Source organism: Triplophysa rosa, linkage group LG6 (genome assembly GCF_024868665.1).
Source record: "Triplophysa rosa linkage group LG6, Trosa_1v2, whole genome shotgun sequence".
Classification (NCBI taxonomy): Eukaryota; Metazoa; Chordata; class Actinopteri; order Cypriniformes; family Nemacheilidae; genus Triplophysa; species Triplophysa rosa.
In genome coordinates, this window is record NC_079895.1 from 17279564 (window position 1) to 17301676 (window position 22113).

General features: G+C 44.5%; 1 protein-coding gene across 2 annotated transcripts in view; it reads right to left on the reverse strand.

Annotated features, from left to right (window-relative positions):
* thsd7ba (thrombospondin, type I, domain containing 7Ba) overlaps nt 1-22113 on the reverse strand; it is a 301508-nt gene that overhangs the window by 100767 nt on the left and 178628 nt on the right. The window lies entirely within an intron of this gene.

The following is a 22113-nucleotide window of genomic DNA, read 5'->3' on the forward strand; positions in this document are numbered from 1 at the left end:
AAGGATATAAAGCGTTTTAATGTCACTTCATGTTTTAATCTAAAAAGTGTTGTTAAACATGTACAGTACAAGCTTCGCAAATGGATTTTAAAGGGAGTTCATCATTTACTCAGCCTCATATCTTTCCAAACATGTTTGACTTTCTTTCTTCTGCAGAACACAAAAGTAGATATTTTTGAAGAATGCCGGTAACCGAACAACATTGGACCCTATTGACTTCCATTGTATGGACACAAAACCACTAACACCTTTCTCAAAATATCTTCTTGTGTGTCATCTACAGGTTTTGAATGACATGAAGGGGAATAGATGATGAATTATCCCTTTAATATCTTTATCAAGTCATCTGGCTTGAGGGATATCATGAACTTCTTTAGGAAAGATTTTTCTAGTTGCCCACTTCTAAGTTAAAAGTCATATAATCAATTTTTATTATTGAATTATCATTTATTATTCATTTTGTATTATTGTAAGCTGCAACATCGTATACCAATCTTGACACATCCTTTTACCTATTTTATATTTTCATATTTTCATATCCTTTTTCCTATTTTTACCTTTGGAAGAAGCCATTCAGTAAAATATGAACAGAAGAGTAAACCATGATTACCGAGAGGTCACACATAACAAATGCTCTTATTTTGCCTGCTTTCATCTTTTGAGTACCTTTGATGAAGACAAAATGGATTTCATCCAATTAAGAGACTTCATCTGCTTTTATGTGTTCAAGCACCGAAACAGGAAATGTGCAAATATGGAGGGCAAATGAAATGACTTTATTCACGACGAACACAACCCAGCCTTGAACAATGACATGATTCTCCAAACCCTTATTAGCGCCTGACAGAGTGACATAATCAACGCTGTCAAAGCTGCAACAGCACATCACATTGTAATGATAATTTCTCTATAATAAGGTTCCACTCTGCGATCTTCAAACAAATTAAGCAAAAGAAATATTTGCTCTGTGTGTTCGCACTGATTTCACTAATGACTGCTTGATCGCATGAGCGGGGTTTGTTTTCCCGTTCTCTTCAAGAACAGGAAATAGTATTTGAGTGCAAGAACTGCCATTTTGTTTATTGGCTGTCAGTGAGCTATCAATCGAAAAGAGGAGAAAAAGAGTGCTTTCTGCTGAGGATGGTAAAAGGAAAACACTACTGTCACGCATGAAAGAGAGACATTAATCCTTTCATTCACTTGTCTGAGATTACACAAAACATCCGTATAAAGATTAAACCTTAAAAACATTCAGACACAACAGACACACACCCCTCTTATGCAGGATAGATCAACAGATCAATTACCTAAAAAATAGAAGTTGGTTTACAATGTCAAAACATTTTTGTGAGCAAAGAACTTTGTATCCGACAAGGCCGCATCATTATTTCCATTGAACACTGTCAGTCACTTTCAAACATGGAGTTCAGCAATAACAACCCAGGGGCAGATGTCTTATCTATTTATTTTCCCCCCTGCTATAACTGTTTCCATGCCAAGAGGCCAAGAAATGAGAAAGCGTGATGTTCTCTGTCAAATGAGGCATTGATGTAAGATATTCCCTAAGGCGGATCTTCAGCCCACCACCTCCAACCCTGAGCGCAATGGTTCCTTGAGTCATCAAAGCACAAAGGCTGGTGAAGGAAGGTTGCGGGCGTATTCCTGGCCACCGAAGTGCTACAGAAAAACGCTGCCGGTGATCACGTGACCCGAACTTCAATGAATCTAAAGATAATTGTTGTGTGTATGAGGTGGAGAGCCCTGGAGCACAATTTAACAAACTGCAGACAACACACGAAACCTCCAACTGCCACGTATCCTTGTTGAGGTTTTTACATCATGGAAAGACTGGTTTGGAAAAGAGGCATTTTGTCTGCTCCTGACAGGAGATCTGAGAGATGGTGGGGATTTATTGACCACTTGAATTGAGTTCATTAGAATTCCTGCCGGCTCCTGGAGATCAGGTTTTTCATATTATTGAGAAATGTGAGGAAAGTAAGACAGATATATGAAACTAAATAAATAGTAAGGTTTAGCGTAAATATGCATCTCTAACTTCCAATGAGGTGTCCGCTGTTAACGCACAGCCTACACAACAGAAAATACAGAAAACAATGCAAAACTAAATATAAAATTCCTATTGTAAGATGGCATTTCAGCAAAGGATAAGGTCAGCCAAAAACACAAATCCTGTCATCATTTATTCGCTCGCATGTGGAGCAAAAGCTGTATATGACTCTGTATATGAATTCTGTGGAACACAAAAGAAGATATTTTGAGAAATGTCTTAGTGGTTTTGTGCCCATACAATGGAAGTCAATGGGGCCCCAATGTTTTTTGGTTACCAACATTTTTAAAATATCTTCTTTTGTGTTCTGCAGATAAAAGAATGTCACAAAGGTTTGAAATGACGTCGAGACAGTAAGCTCGCAGATAAACTCTAGAGCAAGAAAATAACACATATTACAGTACAAAAACGACAGTTCAAAAGCCCAAAATAAAAAATAATAAAAGTGAATATTTTCATTTTATCCAACAGGCAAAGGGCTTCTATTCTCTTCTGAATGACACACACTCCGGTAATACCATAACAGGTGCACACCAATTTGGAACAACTGACGGTAATAAGCTAAATTGCAGAAAGAAAAATGCTCTGCCTCTCAACAAAAGCACAGAGTTACAGGTTATACTGCAGACATCAAATGATTCCAGCTTCCCACCTTCCTAAATCAATCCTCAGTTTGCCTCTGTGATACAATATATCAGAAATAATTGTAAAAGTTTGAAAGGAACATTTCGCCCCACGAGAGCCGGATGAAAATGTGCATGTAGATTGTAGAAATTAACCTTAACAACCTACACAAAGCAAAATTCATTGCAAGGGCCACCTACAGTATTTCTGACTGAAATCTCTTCGGCTCACTTGCATTTAAAAGAAAAGAGAATAAATAAATAGAATACTGTCGCTTTTGAGTGCCCCTTAATCGGTGTGCCATTTCATGCTACGTTGTTCAGAAAGTACATCCTCCACGCGAAAATGAAAAAGAGTAGGAGGAAGAGAGAGAGAAAAATGGAAAAACATGTGATACTGAATTTATTACCTCATAGATTAAATACAACTGACAGTCGTGTTATAAGATCTGAACACTGACAAAGTTAAAACTGGTAGCCGTAATGATAAAGTGTAACACAAGACCTGTTGTGCGACCCCGGTGATCTCTCAGTGGGCACATCATGTAAGTGGATGAAGGTTGAACTGACTTATGTCAAATTCTTCATACACTCAAGGACAAATTCATTCTTCAACAGCTCACTGGGGATTGCAGTAAATTAGTTGTTTTGTGATATTTTAAAGTGTACAGAGAACAGAAATAAATTTGAAATACACATTGTTTTTTCAGTTTAGCCCCAAAACCATATTATATCATCACAAATAAAACTATAAGTCACAGTGTTTTGCATTAGTCTTTGCATGAGAACAGCTGGAAAAAGCCATTTTTACCCTGAGGAAAATTATACACTTCACCTTTAAAGACTATATTGCTTAAAGCTTGATTTGGAATTAAAGGAGTCATCGGATGAAAATCCAAAATTTTCTGTGTTTAAGTGCTCGGGTCCCCGGTGCATCTAGCAACCCAGAAAACGTAAAAAACAGTTTGTAAGTTTGTTGTGATGAGCCTTTCCCTGCAAGCATGTGAGAAATCGAGCCGTTCAGATTTCGCTCCTGTTGTGACATAAAAGCAGGATCTTATTTGTAATAAGGTTCAATAAAACGGAAGGAAGGAGGCAGGAACCGGTGAACATTTAACACTAAACTTTAATAAAAAATAAACAAACAATAATACGGAAGTAAAAGTAGGCCGGCAGCCCCTCACGGACGACTGCCGGCCACACAAACATAAACAAAACTTAACATATATCCGGGCCCGGTCCTCTCTCGTCGGCAGTCCCGTTGATTCCTCCCTTTATGCTCCCAATCTCCTCTGTGGGCGATGCGGGACCGGCACACGCACAGCTGATTTCCATTATCACTCGCGCCACCTGCCCCACACCACGGCTCCCGTCCCGCCTTCCTCGCCACATTATTATAATATTACCGGCCCTCAATCTACACAATTCCACCCACAGCGCTGCCGCCATTGTTGTTTTCATAAGTGACAGTGGTGTACATGACGCCATGGCCAAAGTTTGTGGACAACATGCAACATGCAACGTAGTCGCTGCACAGAGTGCTAACCTCGGAAGAGACAGGGGTGGATTTATTTTATTTTTAGTGGAAATCCCTCAGAAACCATAAGTAAAAACGTGCTTGTTTGCGTGAATAACTTCAAGCCGGAGTGCTTTATCAACCTGGGACAGTACACGCAGGTTTAGCTTCAAAGTTGTTCCTCAAGAGGGATCGAGACCAACTGAACGAGACAAAGCTGCTGATGTAAGTAATATTTATCAACAGTCTGAATTGACGTACATTTACCATTTATATAGGAGGATAACGTTAGCATACGATAGCGAAGGGAGCCAAGTCAGTCACGGGTTAAATAAAACATTCAAAGCCAGTGTTAAACTTATTCTATATTTATGTTATTTGGCAAATGGGCACTTGGAGCTTAGCTGTATGTGCGTTAATATGTTCAGCTGCGGCAAGCTGTTTGTTTTGCTAATGAACAGGGGCGAACACTGCGTTTAGTTGTGTCTCAAATCATTCGTCCTTAGGCTGAAAAATCTGTCACTGCAAACTAGTTATGTCTCACGTTGTGTGTGTAACGTTATAACTTGTCAATAACAAGTGCTCAACTCCGCTGAGATCTGCAGGTGTGCATTCCGTGAATTTTAGGCAAGCATACACGCACAACGTGAGTGCATTAGGGTGCGCTGTTTGCTGTGACGGATTTTTTAGTCTCTGGACGAATGATTTAAAATGTTTAAAATGAAACTTACCGCAGAGGAGTTCAGGAAACACAATTTAGCTAAACCATTGCCATGGTAGTACTACACGTGTGTTGTGTTGACACACCGGACGGAAGGGCGGTAGGGTGCGCTGTAACTCATCATTTAAAGAGACATGCACCAAAACGGGTTGCTGTGAGCACAGCTGTTTTTGACAAGGCAAAAGGGGTTCCCTTTCTGTCGGTCTCTCGACGTTGTGTCGAACAGACAGAATGGGGTTTGTCTTGAGAACCTATCATCTTCTGAGTATTTAGAAAAGGCCAATGAAAATTGGCGAATGAAATTTGCATGCCGGGCTCCTCCCCGGATGTCCGGGTATAAGAGGGAAGCCGGCGTGCTCATTCATTCACCTTTTGTTCTTCAGAGCCTACGCATCTGATGAGCAGCTCCAGGTCTTCGCTGATCTTCCAGATCTTCGCTGATCTTCCAGTTCTTCGCTGGTATCCTGCTGGAATCTACGACGTGGTGCAGCGGACGGTCCCTTCCTGCAGCGACTTTCCCTTGGGCGTCTCGGCAGTTCCAGAAGTGTCTGAGCACTTTTTTTCTAAAAGAGCAAATTTCTCCAGCGTGGCATGTCCCGCTGTTCTCTTGGGTGCGACGCGCTCATTGAGGAAGGGGATGTACACGATGTCTGTCTCACGTGTTTGGGTCTCCAGCACGCTGAGGCAGCCTTCGTGGATACATCTTGTCCGCACTGCGGGAAGATGCCTATCCAGACGTTGCGGTCACGGGTGGCTGTATTCTTTATGGGTAAAGCCATCACCTCGTCTGTTACCCGATCCGTGACGGCAGTGACTATGGCCCTGCCGCCCGTTTCAGTTAACACCGGGGGTGATATGGGGATCACCGTGAACGTTAGACCGCCAGCCACAGGCTCACGGACCGTTCACGCCCCGTCACGCTTGTCTGACCATCCCTTAAGAGACGGTCCTACCCCGTCTTGTTCCTCCGCCACGTACTCGGGAGTGCGTGACGAAGATGAGATGTCGATCACAGCATCGGAGGGCGACCTCTTGGCATCCGACCCCGACGATTCCTCGGAGCTCCCTCCCCCGGGGGGACGAGCCCAGGAAGAGGCGGACGTTGAGATGTCAACCATGCTCTTCCGGGCCGCCGCGAGCATTGGGCTGCAGTGCACAGCACCGCCTTTACCCCAGCGCTCGCGGTTGGATACGTGGTACCTGGGGTCTGAGCGCGGCTCCAAGCCGCGCCCAGCGCCGGTCCCGTATTTCCCGGAGGTACATGAGGAGCTGAGTAAGACTTGGAACGCGCCCCTCACGGCTCGTTCCAGTCAGAAAGGCTCAGTCGCCCTTACTTCCCTCGATGGTGGGGCGGCCAGGGGCTATGTCGAGATCCCCCAGGTGGAGCGTGCTGTCGCGGTGCACCTATGCCCGCAGACAGCGGCCACCTGGAGGGCTCGGCCTAGACTCCCATCCAAGGCGTGTAAGTTTTCGGCATCGCTGGTGTCGAAGGCTTACATGGCTGCGGGCCAGGCCGCCTCCTCCCTCCACGCCATGGCCATCCTGCAGGTGCACCAGGCCAAGGCGTTGAAGGAGCTCCACGAGGGTAAGACCGACCCAACGGTTATGCAGGAACTCCGTACCGCCACTGATCTCGCTCTACGGGCGACTAAGGTGACGGCACGGGCCTTGGGTCGGGCGATGTCCACCATGGTGGTCCAAGAGAGGCACCTCTGGCTCAACCTTGCGCAGATGCGGGACGCTGAGAAGGTTCGCTTTCTCGACGCCCCCATCTCGCAGGGAGGGCTGTTTGGTGACACCGTTGAGGATTTCTCTCAGCAGTTCTCAACGGTGAAGAAGCAGACGGAGGCTATCAAGCACATCTTGCCCCGCCGTGACTCGGCCGTCGTCAGGCCTCCGAGATCCCGAGCGGCGTCTGCTTCCCGGCAGCCCCGGACCTCATCGACTCCGGATCCGGCTCCAGTGCCCCCTTCTCAGGCTGCCTCCCGGAGAAGGACGTCGAAGAGGAAACCGCCTCCCCGTCAGCAGCCGTCGCGGAAGCAGAAGCGGCCCTGACGGAGAGACCCCAGGGAGATTGAGAGTACCATCGGGCCCGATTCCAGCCATCACATCGCTGGATCGGAGAGGGACGGTTCCTGCCCCGTCCTTCCATCAGCTGGTCCCCCCCGGGGGGCCAGCGCCCACTTCCTCACGAAAGGAGCTTCCTCTCTCTCTGGGTATTCACAGCCGTTCCCACCCTCTGGTCGACGGTGGACGGCAACTCGACGTTGCGTCATGGCGAAGCGCAATGTCGAGTATAAACACTGGCCTTCAGCACTCTCAGACAGACAGTGCGTCGAGCCAGACAATCGCCAGGCAGGAAAAACAGCAGAGCCGATCTCCTCCCCGGGGGTCCGCCCTCGGCAAGGAATCCGTACTGCTAGCCATCGAACCACCCTCCGGGGGGACGATGAAGCAGATCAAACCTCTAGTCCCCCTGTCACAGTTTCTGGGTGCCTGGTCTCAGCTTCCCAGACTGTCAGGTTGGCTGAGGAAGACGATCCGTCTCGGCTACGCGATTCAGTTTGCGAAACGTCCGCCCAAGTTCCGGGGCGTCCTCTTTACCTCAGTCAGAGGCAGGGATGCCCCCGTGCTTCGGGCGGAGGTCGCCTCCCTTCTGGTGAAGGGAGCGATCGAGCCCGTCCCACTGGCCGAGATGTTCAGCGGGTTCTACAGCCCGTACTTCATTGTCCCCAAGAAAGGCGGGGGGTTGCGCCCTATCTTGGATTTGCGTGTTCTGAACAGGCACCTACACAAGCTGCCTTTCAGGATGGTCACGCAGAAGCGCATCCTGGCGTCCGTCAGGCGTCAGGACTGGTTCATGGCAATCGACCTGAAGGATGCGTACTTTCATGTCTCGATCCTCCCTCGACACCGGCCGTTCCTGCGGTTCGCGTTCGAGGGACAGGCATATCAGTACAGGGTCCTCCCCTTCGGTCTGTCCCTGTCTCCACGTGTCTTTACGAAGGTCGTGGAGGCCGCCCTTCTTCCCCTCAAGGAAGAAGGTGTGCGGATACTCAACTATCTCGACGACTGGCTTGTCTTGGCTCACTCGCGAGATCTGCTGTGTACACACAGGGACCTGGTGCTCCGGCACCTGGATCGGTTGGGGCTACAGGTCAACTGGGAAAAGAGCGAGCTCTCCCCCGCGCAGAGCATCTCCTTTCTCGGTATGGAACTCGACTCTGTCTCCATGACAGCACGACTGACTACAGAGCGTGCCCGGTCAGTGTTACGCTGCCTGAAGGTTTTCAGGCAGCCGGCGGTCTCCCTGAAACATTTTCAGAGGCTCCTGGGGCACATGGCATCCTCGGCGGGGGTGGTCCCCCTCGGGTTGATGCACATGCGACCGCTCCAACACTGGCTACAGAGTCGGGTTCCTTGGAGAGCGTGGCACACCGGCAGCAGGCGTATGGTCATCACGTCCTTCTGCCGGCGCACCCTGACCCCTTGGTCATCTATGGCCTTCCTACGGGAGGGGGTCCCCCTAGGGCAGGTATCAAGGCACGTCGTGGTAACGACGGATGCCTCCCTTCAGGGCTGGGGTGCTGTGTGCAACGGGCACGCAGTAGCGGGGCGGTGGACGGGCCCCCGCCTGCGATGGCACATCAACTGCCTAGAGTTGTGGGCTGTGCTACTTGCGCTGAAGAGGTTCCAACCCTTCGTGCAGGGCAGACACGTGCTGGTCCGGGTGGACAGCACAGCTGCCGTGGCGTATATCAACCACCAGGGTGGTATTCGATCACGGCAGCTAACACGACTCGCCCGACGCCTCCTCCTGTGGAGTCAGCAGGTGATCAGTTCCCTGCGAGCCATACACATCCCGGGTGTCCTGAACCAGACAGCAGACAGGCTCTCTCGTCAGTGGTCACCTCGCGGAGAGTGGCGACTCCACCCTCACGCGGTTCAGCTCATATGGGAGCAGTTCGGTCGGGCGCAGGTGGACCTGTTTGCCTCCCCGGACTCCACCCATTGTCCGCTTTGGTACTCCCTATCCGACGGTCCCCTCGGTACGGATGCCCTTGCGCACAGCTGGCCGCGGGACAAGAGGAAGTACGCCTTCCCCCCAGTGAGCCTCATTGCACAGACCCTGTGCAAGGTCAGGGAAGAGGAGCATCAAGTGCTACTAGTTGCGCCCTATTGGCCCAACCGGACTTGGTTCTCAGAGCTGGTGAGCCTGACAACAACTCCCCCCTGGCCGATTCCCTTGAGGAAGGACCTCCTTTCTCAGGGGAAGGGCACGTTTTGGCATCCCAGGCCAGACCTCTGGAGCCTCCATGTCTGGCCCCTGGACGGGACGAGGAGATCCTGAGCGACCTACCCCCGGCGGTGGTAGAGACCCTCATACAGGCTAGGGCTCCGGCCACTAGGAGACTGTATGCCTTCAAGTGGCGCATCTTCTCGTCTTGGTGCTCTTCTCACGGAGAAGACCCGCAGAGATGCTCGATCAGGTACGTACTGTCCTTTCTCCAGGAGAGACTTGAGAAGAACCTCTCCCCTTCCACACTGAAAGTGTATGTTGCCGCTATAGCCGCACATCACGACCCAGTTGCTGGTAAGTCTCTAGGGCAGCACGACCTGGTCACCAGGTTCCTGAGGGGCGCGAGACGGTTGAATCCGCCTCGCCCGCGCCCCGTACCCTCTTGGGACCTCGAAGTGGTCCTGGAGGGCCTCCAGAGGCCCCCCTTCGAGCCCCTAGGAGAGGCCGATCTTTCTCGCCTGTCGATAAAGACGGCCCTCCTGGTAGCGCTCGCCTCCTTCAAGAGGGTAGGGGACCTACAAGCATTCTCTGTGTCCTCGGGTTGCCTAGAATTCGGGCCTGGAGACTCTCACGTTATCCTGAGACCACGGCCCGGCTACGTGCCCAAGGTTCCCACCACTCCCTTCCGGGACCAGGTGGTGAACTTGCAGGCGCTCCCCACCGGGGAGGAAGACCCAACCCCTTCCGTGTTGTGTCCAGTACGCGCACTGCGCCTCTACTTGGACCGCACGCAGGGCTTCAGAAGCTCTGAGCAGCTCTTTGTCTGTTTTGGAGGTCAGCAGAAGGGGAGAGCTGTCTCCAAACAGAGACTGGCGCACTGGATCGTGGATGCCATATCCTTGGCATACCGGTCGCAAGATCGCCCCTGCCCCTTAGGAGTTAAGGCGCACTCCACTCGGGGTGTCGCCTCCTCGTGGGCACTGGCTCAGGGCGCCTCTCTGGCAGACATCTGCAGAGCTGCGGGTTGGGCTACGCCCAATACCTTCGCGAGGTTCTACAACCTCCGCGTTGAACCGGTGTCAGCCCGCGTCCTGCAGGGCAACAGGTAGGACCGGCAGCCGTTGGGCGTACGCCTGCGGAAGCCCTTCCCCCTTCGGGGGGAGCAGTGGCGATCCAGCCTCACTTCTTTCCCCTCGGGTAAAGAATAGGCATTCCATCCATCACTAAGCACCCTTCCAGGGGACAGGCTGGGCAGAGCAGCCCTGCCCCCTTAGGCCGGGGAACAGTTGAGTTATTCCACATAGCTCTAACCGGACCTAGTGCTCCAGACGTGGTAACCCCCCCTCCGTGGGCTGTTCCGTCTGATGTATCCTCATGAATGGTTCCCACCTTGGCAACCCATGACCTCCCTAGGTGGACTCCCACCTTGCGGTTAACTCCTGCAGTCCGCACATTCCTCCCATGAGTTCTCCCCTGATGGTGAGACCATGTGGTGTCTCCACTAATTCCTCCCTACGGTAGGTAGTGGCCTCTGCAGCGTTTTTCCCCCCGGGGGGGATAATGCTTACCCAGTGGCCCGTACGGTGCCGGGCGGCTTCTCGCCATTTAGAGAATTAGGCCTCCGCCCGTGACGGCCGGCGTTAGGGGGCTTCCCAACTTTTTGTGGAAAGCTCTGGGTCCCCCTTCCTCTCCACTGGAAGGTCATAATTTCGCGCTAGCGTGTTCGTCTGACTCGCCCAGGCCAGTCAACGTCGCTCCGCAGAGATTGTGACGCGGCTCAGTGCTGTGGCGTTTTCCATAGGAACCCCATTCTGTCGGTTCGACACAACGTCGAGAGACCGACAGAAAGGGAACGTCTTGGTTACGGATGTAACCTCGGTTCCCTGATGGAGGGAACGAGACGTTGTGTCCCTCATGCCACAACACTGGCCGCCCACCCCAGCGGTCGGGGGAGGATGCTTAGGCTCCTCAGACCAAAGGTGAATGAATGAGCACGCCGGCTTCCCTCTTATACCCGGACATCCGGGGAGGAGCCCGGCATGCAAATTTCATTCGCCAATTTTCATTGGCCTTTTCTAAATACTCAGAAGATGATAGGTTCTCAAGACAAACCCCATTCTGTCGGTTCGACACAACGTCTCGTTCCCTCCATCAGGGAACCGAGGTTACATCCGTAACCAAGACGTTTTGTTTACACAGCCATCAAGTGTTTTTAAGTCAAATATGTTCCAGACATTTCATGAAGACGCTAATAAATCATACCAACTTATTGAAAGTGCTCATTTTATGAGTCCTTTAAAAGACAATATGCGACTCTTAAAAATTTACAGCTTTGGCGCTCACATCACTTCATTGACACATCAGGAAAACATAAATATTAATGTTGAAAGGTTCATGTAAACACTGAATCCTCATTATCGACAGAGGTGTGTACAAACAGCAGCTGCATATTCAGTGCAGTACACCAGAGAGAATCCTGGAGATGAAAAGTGAATGATGAAGTGTCAGACTGCTCTGAGACAGACCACACTTCACACTTTGCCTGTCAAGCTATATTAAAGGTGTGCTGAACTGGCCGTTTTTATTATTTTATACTGTTGTCTGAGGTGTACTTATGACGTTCGCGTGGTTTTTACATTCGAAAACATCAAAATCAATAAGTAATTTTCTACCCTGGTTTTGCGGCCGGCCGGAGAAACGCTCGGTTTTTATGGGCGTTCCGCCATGAAGGCTTGGAAGTAAACGCCCACTGCTATGATTGGATAGCAGTTTGCGTAGTAAACTTAAGTTGGAGCCTTCTGTGAATTTGGTTAGATACTTAACAGACTTATTTCCCGGATGTGATGGCAAGTGTTACATTCCGGGAAAGCTTTGCGTATAGTTTGTATAGCCTATAGCTGTATGGTGTTTAATGATATATGACCGTACCTGTCAGCATTTGAGACCCGTGATCGCGAACTGGACAGAAGATCACCGCGATCGCAGGACTCAAATGTTACGAGAGTTTACATGATAAATAAACAAACGGGAGACTCCCGGCCAAAATGACAGTGTTGGCAGATATGGATATGACCCAGCACCCGAAATAATAACAAAACACTTCAACACAGCCTCCATTATTCACAAACGGTGGATAAAACCTTGAAAAATGATATATGAGCCCGCCATAGTACAAAAATGTTTTACTCACATAAGATTGCTGAGGAATTCCTATCGGATCCAATATTGACGTTACAGCACTGCTTTTTAATTTTAGTCTCTCCACAAATCTAGCGTCGATCTGTGGCTTGTTCACAAAGGAATCCACGGTAATGTTTTACCCACGTGAGCTGGAATGACTTTAAAAATAAACTTCAACCATGCATAACTAATGTCGGAATCCGAAGGAAGGTTAAGCAGCGACTGTGTTCTTTCACAACCAGGCACTGACTGCGCAATATTTTGTGATCTTTAACTGCATGTTTATTGCTTGCTCGCTCTGGTTCCGCGCAACTTGTGTTACTTCAGTACTGTCATGCACGAACCAGTGGGCGGGGCTAGAGAAGTAGTCATTGATATTTTTCTGTGGAGGTGCATTCCAGAACCTGGCGTTCGCTGGGCCTGGTGTCAATAACAGTTGTAATCTCAGTAACAAGGGCGATTTCAGTTCTGACACTTACAGGATGTTCGCTTGAATATGATTCCCTCTTATATAACAAAAGCTTGGGTTAAAATTGAGGTCTTAATTCATTGCCCCTTTAATGTTTATATTAGCGACAAATAATCACATTAAGGAACTCTGTACATGACTATATGCAAAGAAGCGTATATACTTCCAAATACAGAAAATAACGTGCAGGCGAGTGGGAGAAATGTCAAAGGGGCTCATCACTCTAGAATAGACTGATGATTAAATGTTACCCTTAGAGATATCAAAACTATGACCTATAGAGAATGTGAATAAACAATAAACCTGTGAGATATGAGAATGAAAGAACATCTCAGCTCATAAAATGTGTGTCTAGCTGGAGTAACAGCACCAAAGGTCAAAGACAGACAACAAACGTCATTTAAATATAAACAAGATACAGTTAAAATGAAAAGAGACACACGTCTGTTGTTTGCAACAGTCTTGAATATGATGATGGCCATAAATATTGTGTGGATGTAACAAAACATATTGTACTTCCTAGCAAACAAAGGAAATTTAAAATATGTTATATATACTGTATAGCATGTTCACAGTTCACCCAAAAAATACAAATTCTGTCATCATTTATTCACACTAATGTCATTCAAAACCTGTATATGCACAACCGTGTTGTTTCTGACGAAGTATTTTGTTCTGATACAATTTAGAACGTGATGTTGGGTAAACTCCACATGCAAAACAAGATGCTTCTGTTGTAGCTTACTTGTTTAGAATGGTTTAGAATTATCAGCCTAGCTAAAAATTAAACATTTTAAGCTTGTTTGCAATATTGAGAGTCTTAAAAACGCACATCACACATAGTACAGCACAATGATTGACAGACTGTCACATGTTGCTCTTATCATCATCTCAAAAGATGAAAGAAGAATGATATCATCATTATACAAAATGTTTACAATATAAATCGGTTTCACAGACAAGGCTCAGCTTAAACCGGGAGTAGATGTGGAACAACTTGAGGATGAGCAAATGATGACAGTAAATGATGCGAGTAAATGATTCATTTTTAGGTGAACTATCCCTTAGCTTTCTGAAAAAATGTCATCGCTATGAAACAGTGAGCTTTCCATAAACTGTATTATTTCTTTGTCTTTGTCCTTGTTCAAAGTTGTTGTTAGTTTATCTCCATCTATCACTTCTTTAAATGCTTTAGGGTCTTAAGATAGACCTGTGGTTTATGTCAGTGAGAAATGATTCTGAGAATTGATCAGAATTAGCTCTCCTCAACCCAGATATTGACATTCGTGACATGCTGGTAGAAGGTCATTTACCAGATTACTGTCACCTGCATTGATCAGACACACTGATAACTGGCACTTTGACTGATCACGCAGTCTGTGAGAAAACATGTAGTTCCCACCCTCTTCCCTCATGCTTTAAAAAAATTACCACCAGTTCCGTCTGCACTTTATGCCACTGTGATCTCAAAAACAGCCCGAATTAAAGGCACTCACAATCTTTCTGATCATAACTCTGTTTTAGGCCACTTTAAGCGCAAGTAAGGTAGGGTGAAATCATTACAACTTTTTTAAAGTACAAAGTGGGCTAGCAAAGGTTCGTTTAATGGCTTCTTCAAACCTTTGGAGATGCGACTGCATGAACATCCTGAAAGAGACTTAACAACTCTCTCTAAATGAGTGTTGGAATGGCTCTTGATCTGCCTGGAGGCTGAGGTCCACGACATGAAACAACATTGGAACAGTTGGACGACTGCTAGCCCCGTTTTTAACGTAATAAAGAGAATGACGAAAGTCCATCTGCGTTTCACACATGTCTCAGTAGGGGCACATGCCACATCCAGGCAACTGCCAAGACTGATTCATGATCATAAAAACTATAATGCTGATGGGCAAAGGCGAGCATGTGATGAACTATTCTGACCAATTATTTCATCGTCATTTGTCAGAAGGAATTCCAAGGACTCATTAGATTGTTGCACTATTAAAGTAATGCCTGTGTTAAACAGAACACGATTAACCATACAGCAGCTTTTGTACATTTAAACCTTTCAATTCAACATGAAGAAGCTGCAAGTCATAGATGCACATTAACTAGAGCTTTATTTATATTGCTTGTTGGTTGCTCTTTCATTTCTCAGAGGACTTCTTTTAAGTATCAGAATAAATGAAATATGAATCCATCAATAAATACTTCAAATTAAAAAGGGAATTAAAAAAACAACATAAAACACTCAATAAGTACATCGTTTTAAAGTGCATTAATGAATTCCTAAATAAATAGTGGAATTTCAAAATGTATTTGAAAATGCGATTTAAAAAAAGGAATAAATAATTGGATTTACAAATAAAAGTACTTTAATCAGTCATTTAAAAGGCGATTTATTTTACCATTTGCATTTCCACGCTGCCTTTCCTTTTCCGATTTGCTATTCGATTAGCTTAGTCATTTGGCTTTTCCTTTTAGCCTCTCCATTTAGCATTTCCCTGACACTTTGGGTCCTTGCATTGGTAAAACGAGGTTAAACAATGCAAATTAGCTTTGGTGAGAGAGATGTAACAAGCTCTCTGTTTGGCTAGTTCCTTGTACGTCATGTTCAGAGGTATGTTAGATGAGCAGTGGAGAAGAGGATAGACCTGTTGTTCACTGCACGTGTAACCAGCGCGTTATCAGCGCCTGCTTTTTCTCGAACAGAAATCATAGAAAAGGAAACGTATTGTTAGAACAGGTTAGAACATTCACACTGCACGTGGAAGCTGCAGATGCTACTGTGTACTGTCTATGTGTGAGGGCAGGACTAAGATGTGACCCTGGACATTTTCTCTCAAGAGCAGCGCACCACACACCCCCTTGCGTTCCGGTTCCCCCGGTCTGCTCGGCAGTGGCCCACCGGTGCTGAGGGAAACAACTGCATCATGCTGTCAATCGAACTAAGCAAAGCCTTGTCTTTCATTGCAACAGATAAAATGTGATGATGACTATAATTCACAGTACACGGATAAAATTAGTTGTATTATCTATATAATCTTTAGAAGCTTTAATTCATGTGTTTTAAACAACATCCGAGCACACTGTTCTAGTGGTACAAACAGTAAACAACAAACAGTTCTACTTCTACTCGCATCATTTCGCACTCAAGTTTTATTTTATGCAGATGCGTGGCCAGGGCATTCAAGACAGAGTAGTATATAGACACGCCTGAAGAAAAGAAAACTTGTGTGTTCACAGCGAGTGCGAGCAACGGATGGTGAGCGCTTTGGCAAGTAGAGAAAGCGGCGCATCCTGCATTTTCCATGAGTTTTAGACGTTAATGGCCCGTAAAAAAAACACACCTTCTGCAAGCATTTTTTTCTAAAAGTGGTGGGGACATGTACATGTATGTCCCACCTATCCCACCCGCAAATTATGACTATGCTCATCTGACATACCTCAGCAGACGACATACAGTACGTTACTTGGAAATGTTAGTAAAACGATGATGAAGACCGACAACGAAGATTTGCTCAGCAGAAGAAAATTATTGACAGCGCAATGCAATCACTTCCCCTCCAACATAAAGCACATCACATGCTGTGTGTATTCCGTTTTATTAGTTTCTCTGAATGTTATATTGAGATGGAGAGTTCGCTTAGATTATTGATAGTGTGATGCAATCGTTTTCCCCTCACTCATAGTATGAGTCTCATTACTCTCATACAATAACATAAATGCAAATACAATAACATAAGCAATGAACATGATGTGTAAATGTGGTGTTGGTTTTCTGAAGATTACAATGAAAGACAAGGCTTTGCTTAGTTTCGATTGACAGCATGATGCAGTTGTTTCCCTCAGCACCGGTGGGCCACTGCCGAGCAGACCGGGGGAACCGGAACGCGAGGGGGTGTGTGGTGCGCTGCTCTTGGAGAAAATGTCCAGGGTCACATCTTAGTTCTGCCCTCACACATAAACAGTACACAGTAGCATCTGCTGCTTCCACGTGTAGTGCGAATGTTCTAACCTGTTCTAACAATACGTTTCCTTTTCTATAATTTCTGTTAGAGAAAAAGCAGGCGCTGATAACACGCTGGTTACACGTGCAGTGAACAACAGATCTATCCTCTTCTCCATTGCTCATCTAACATACCTCTGAACATGACGTACAAGTAACTATCCAATCAGAGAGCTTGTTACATTTCTCTCGCCAAAGCTAATTTGCATTGTTTAACCTCATTTTACCAATGCAAGGATCCAAAGTGTCAGGGAAATGCTAAATGGAGAGGCTAAAAGGAAAAGCTAAATGACTAAGCTAATCAAATAGCAAATCGGAAAAGGAAAGGCAGCGTGGTAATGGAAATGCAAATGGTAAAAGAAATCGCCTTTTAAATGACTGATTAAAGTAGTTTAATTTGTAAATCCAATTATTTATTCCTCTTTTTAAATCGCATTTTCAAATGCATTTTGAAATTCCACTATTTGTTTAGGAATTCATTAATGCACTTTAAAACGATGTACTCATTGAGTGTTTTATGTTGTTTTTTTAATTCCCTTTTTAATTTGAAGTATTTATTGATGGATTAATATTTCATTTATTAATTATTTTTATAATCACGCTTTTTATTGCCCATTAAAACGTTAAATAATGAATGACTTTATCAATTTTCCTATTTATATTTGGATAAATAAATGAAGTTGTAAACAAATGTATTAATGCCTATTTTTATTGTAGAATTACTTATTAAACTATGAAATGCTTTATTACTTTACACATGACTCTTCCGGTCCGCCATAGAAAACAAAATAATTGAGGTAAAACAATTATTTGCTGGATTCGGTTTCACAGTGTTTGTCTAATCTCTTGAACAGTGCCCTATTTTCATTTACAGCGTGCACTTTCGCCCCTCCCTAACAGCCCAAATTTACTCTCTGCAAGGCTTCGGCATGTTTAGTCAGATATGATGGATGTACTGTAGTTTTCCAAATTATGGTATGTCTTGGAGTTTTAAGTAAGTGTCAGTGCACAATATATCTAAATGTATTTTAATGGTCAGTAATTGACTTTATTATTGATTATATTATTTATTTAAATGTATAAATTCATACTTTATTCATTTATCAATTTATTTTTGTACATTTTATTTTTACATTATTTACTTGAATTCAGGGTTAAAGTCGCATTGTTTATTTATTTAGTTTGTTAGTTATTACAGTATTTAAAATTACATTTCCAAAGTCATTGAACTAAATGTATTGTAATGTATAATCTACTTTTATTTATTATTATTTTATATTATTTAAATGTATGCATTCATACTTGATTAATTTATCATTTTATTTTACTTTTACATTGTTATTCAGTTGAATTCAGGGTTAAAAAGTCAAGTTATTTATTTAGTTAGTTAGTTAATTATTATTTCAATAAATTACATTTACAAAGTCATTGATCTAACTTTATTGTAATGTATAGTAATTTACTTTTATTTTTATTTAAATGTACTCATTGATACTTTATTCATTTTATTTATGTTTTACATTTATTGACTATTTGTTATTCAGTTAAATCCAATTATTATTTTCAATAAATTACATTTACAATGTCATTGAGCAATCGTGTTAAATAATCGTGATCTCAATATTGACTAAAATAATTGTGACTGTGACTTTTTGTAATAATCAGCAGCCCTAACCCTGATCATCTATATTGATCTTTTTTATCTTTTAAAACACCATACATTTGATTACTAGCGTCTACTTCTCAAGAGAAAACCTTGTTAAGCAGACTTAAACAAATCTCCAGTTTCCATTGCTGTCTAACAACATTCCAGAGATGCCCTTTGTGATATTTCTTATCTTTGGGAATAAAATACAGTAAATAAAGAGCACAGGGGCCATTGGTCTCCCTTCCCACATCAGTTATCAGCGTGATGCAGTTCTTTGGTCACCCGCGGTGAAATTGCATCTATGCACTCAATCATTTCAGCTAACTCGCAACACTCATAATTTAGCGCTGCAGAACGCCGGCCCGACACATCACTTACTAAGTGACAACCGAAAAGCTGTACAAAGTAGAAACCACATCCACCTTCTCCCTCCCCAACAGAGCAATCAGTGCCAGTCTGCCCACGGGCACCAAAAGACATCTGTGATGCAGATGCGAGGGTCAGCATGCCAGTGAGTCAAATGGATGTGTTATTTTAATGTTTTCATGCTGGAAAGACCAGATGCTCCAAGGATATTGTGTTTGGGATGCAGGGATTGAATATGGATGCTGGCATCTTCAGAAGGCTTCTTAAAGGGATGGTTCACCCAGAAATGATAATTCTTTCTTCAATTACTGACCCTCATGTTGTTTAAAACCTGTATGACTTTCTTCAGCATAACACAAAAGAAGATATTTTGAAGAATGCTGGTAACCAACCATCATTGGCCCCCATTGACTTCCATTGTATGAACACAAAACCATTTCTCAAAATATTTTCTTTTGGGCTGAGTTATCTAGAATAAAGCTGCTACGTATATTTCATACAATGAAAATGGGTGGAGAAAAGAGACAGCCATGGTATCCATTCACTTTTACATATCCTACACAGTAGCAGTGCCTTTTTGTCCAAGCTGTTGTTTACATCTGGTCTCTTTCAATGAAGCACAACTAAAAAGATTCATACTCTTCCCACATGTACTGTATTCCAAGCAGCGCTCATGAGAGAAGGAGAAGATGTTGTGAGATCCATCAAATGCATCCCTGATTACACCAAGCTCACAGAAGATAAATGGCATTATTGGGACCGACCACACGGCAGCATACCTTTAATCTGCTGCATATATTACCGTTCCCATTGATCAGCGGGTCACACCGTCACCTCACACAGCCACCTGGCAGATGTTAGCATTTTAATAGCAGAAAAGACTAAAACGGGCCAAAAAGAGAATAAGCAACCCGGGGGCTCATGTAAGGTCCCATGGTGCATCGGTGCTGGTGTTTGGAGGGGGCGGGCTGTTATGTAATAACTGATCCATACTTTATCAGAACTGCAACCTTGGAAGGGCATCGCTCTGCACAGTGAAGATATGAGCTAGGAGATGAAAAGATGAAAGATGTCATTAATTACTAAGACCTCAGCTAGAAAGCAATATAAATAAAAAACATGGATTTTACACATATTTTTCAATATGTATCGATTCCAGTTGTCCTCGTGTATGACATTAGCTATAATTACACAGATTGTCATGTGGATTAGCCGGAGGTCAGAACGGTTTTGGTTGAAATTTAAGGTTTGAAAAAACATACAGAAGGAAGGTGACCTTGTTCCTTATATTATATTGGCGCTCTCTTGTGCTGCGTGCTTTTCTGGCAGTGCGGGAGACATACAATGAAAAGGTCATAAACCAGCATAAAATTACAACCAGTGCTGCGGGTTTCAATGAATTTGAGTAACGTCCCGCTGACACAAAGTTAAATGATCGAGGCCCTCGATATGTTGCTTTAAGGACGGACCTTGGCTGTGCTGTGTTGGCAGAGAAGCTGAAAATAAAGCTGTGACATCACACCGCCGCCACCACATGGCAGATCGACAGATGCCAAACAGTGAAAACAGTGGGAAATAAATAAAAGCATTTCTAATAGGATGCCGCAAAACATTCCCGGTTGGCAGTGGGACATACATTATTTATGACTTCTCGGTGTAACAGAGCCTCTGTCATCGGGGTAAATGAACACAGAACCTGAAGTGCCGTGGAAATAATGAACAAATTCTGTTTCTCATAGGACTTTGCTAGTCTATTTGAATTCCTTTAAGGAAATGTGGAATTGCTCCAGAGTACAGAGATGGAATCTGCCACTCCGCATTTGCCAGACGGAGTTGAACTCCTAAGAGGATCCGGCAAGCAGAAACACCTGGAATGATATTCAGAGATCCGCATTGACAAGAGCCCTTATTAGACTGCCCGCAGCCAGGGTTAGATGCTGGAGAACCAAGGCTTTGGACAATTGGAGAAGTTCACGAACAGAAGTTATTGCAGGGGCTGAGGCATTGTTTTAGCTTCACTGAAAACGGGCATTCTTTGACTTTGATGGAACGCTTCACAGTAGCCATTATAAAAGCACTGTCTTCTTCGTTCTGCTCCCTGGAGTCTACAAAAACTGCAGCGCTTCTGAGATATCCACCAGATTTGAGCTATTCGGTCTTTCCATTTTGTTAATCAAATGTCAGCAAATGCTATTTTGTAAATAAGGGGGCATGACTCTTTTTATGTTCTTAATGTATCTCTAAGACAATAAGGGCATTTAACACTTGTATGAACTACTATGGCTAGACACACTTATTAACAATTGATCATTTAGCTCTTATCAAAAGCAATTTACATTGCATACAGTAATACAGTATGCATTTCCACTACTACTACACTTCTACTAAAGTAAAGTTGAAAAAATAAAATATAATAATGAATAAATACAATTAAATGATAAAATTAAAAATACATGATAAAATAATAAAATATAACATAATATGAAATAAAATCATAAGATAAAATAAAATGTATTCTTGAGCACATGCACATCCCATTTTATTCACATGGTTATGTCTGGTTTCAGTTGTATCTGCCCTTAAAATTTACATGAACAAAATGACCTGATGCTGGTCAGTTTACATCATACCTGTCATCACTCCCGTTTTGGCCGTGAGTCTCCCATTTTTCACACCCATCTCCTGCCACCCTCCCGTTTTTGTTATTTCTCCTGTGAAACTCACGTATTTCAGTCATTTCTCCCGTGAAACTCCCAGACCAATTGGGAACGGAATGCATTCGCGAACGGCCCTGGGAAGTGCTTATTTGAGCCGGGTCCTGTTCCGGAAAATGTCTAAATGTGAACTTTTGCATTCTGGTATTTGTTTTTAAATGATACGGAATCCGGAGTGCGTGCATGTGTGTGTGTCGGTACGTTCCGAATGGGATATATCGCCCTCTGAAGGGTACTTCGGGAAGGGAACACCACACAAAACGTTGCTCCAAATAAAGAGAAAATGACGATGTTGTTATTGCTCCTATCGCCAAGGTTCAGACTGGGCAGGTTTATGCATATGTTTTCTAAGGCTATGATTTGCTAATGGCTCTCAACATGTATTTTTGACCAATCAGCCCTCTTAAGTTCAAAATCACTCTCACTGGTTCGTTCGTGCGCAGCCAACAGCAGAATATTTTGAGATCTAGACGTGATGCTGTATTATATATATATGTATAAAAAAGATCATGTCGCTTAAAAATCCCTAGAAAAGACAGTCAAGCATAGTTTTATTTTTTCAAACCAGCGAGTTAAT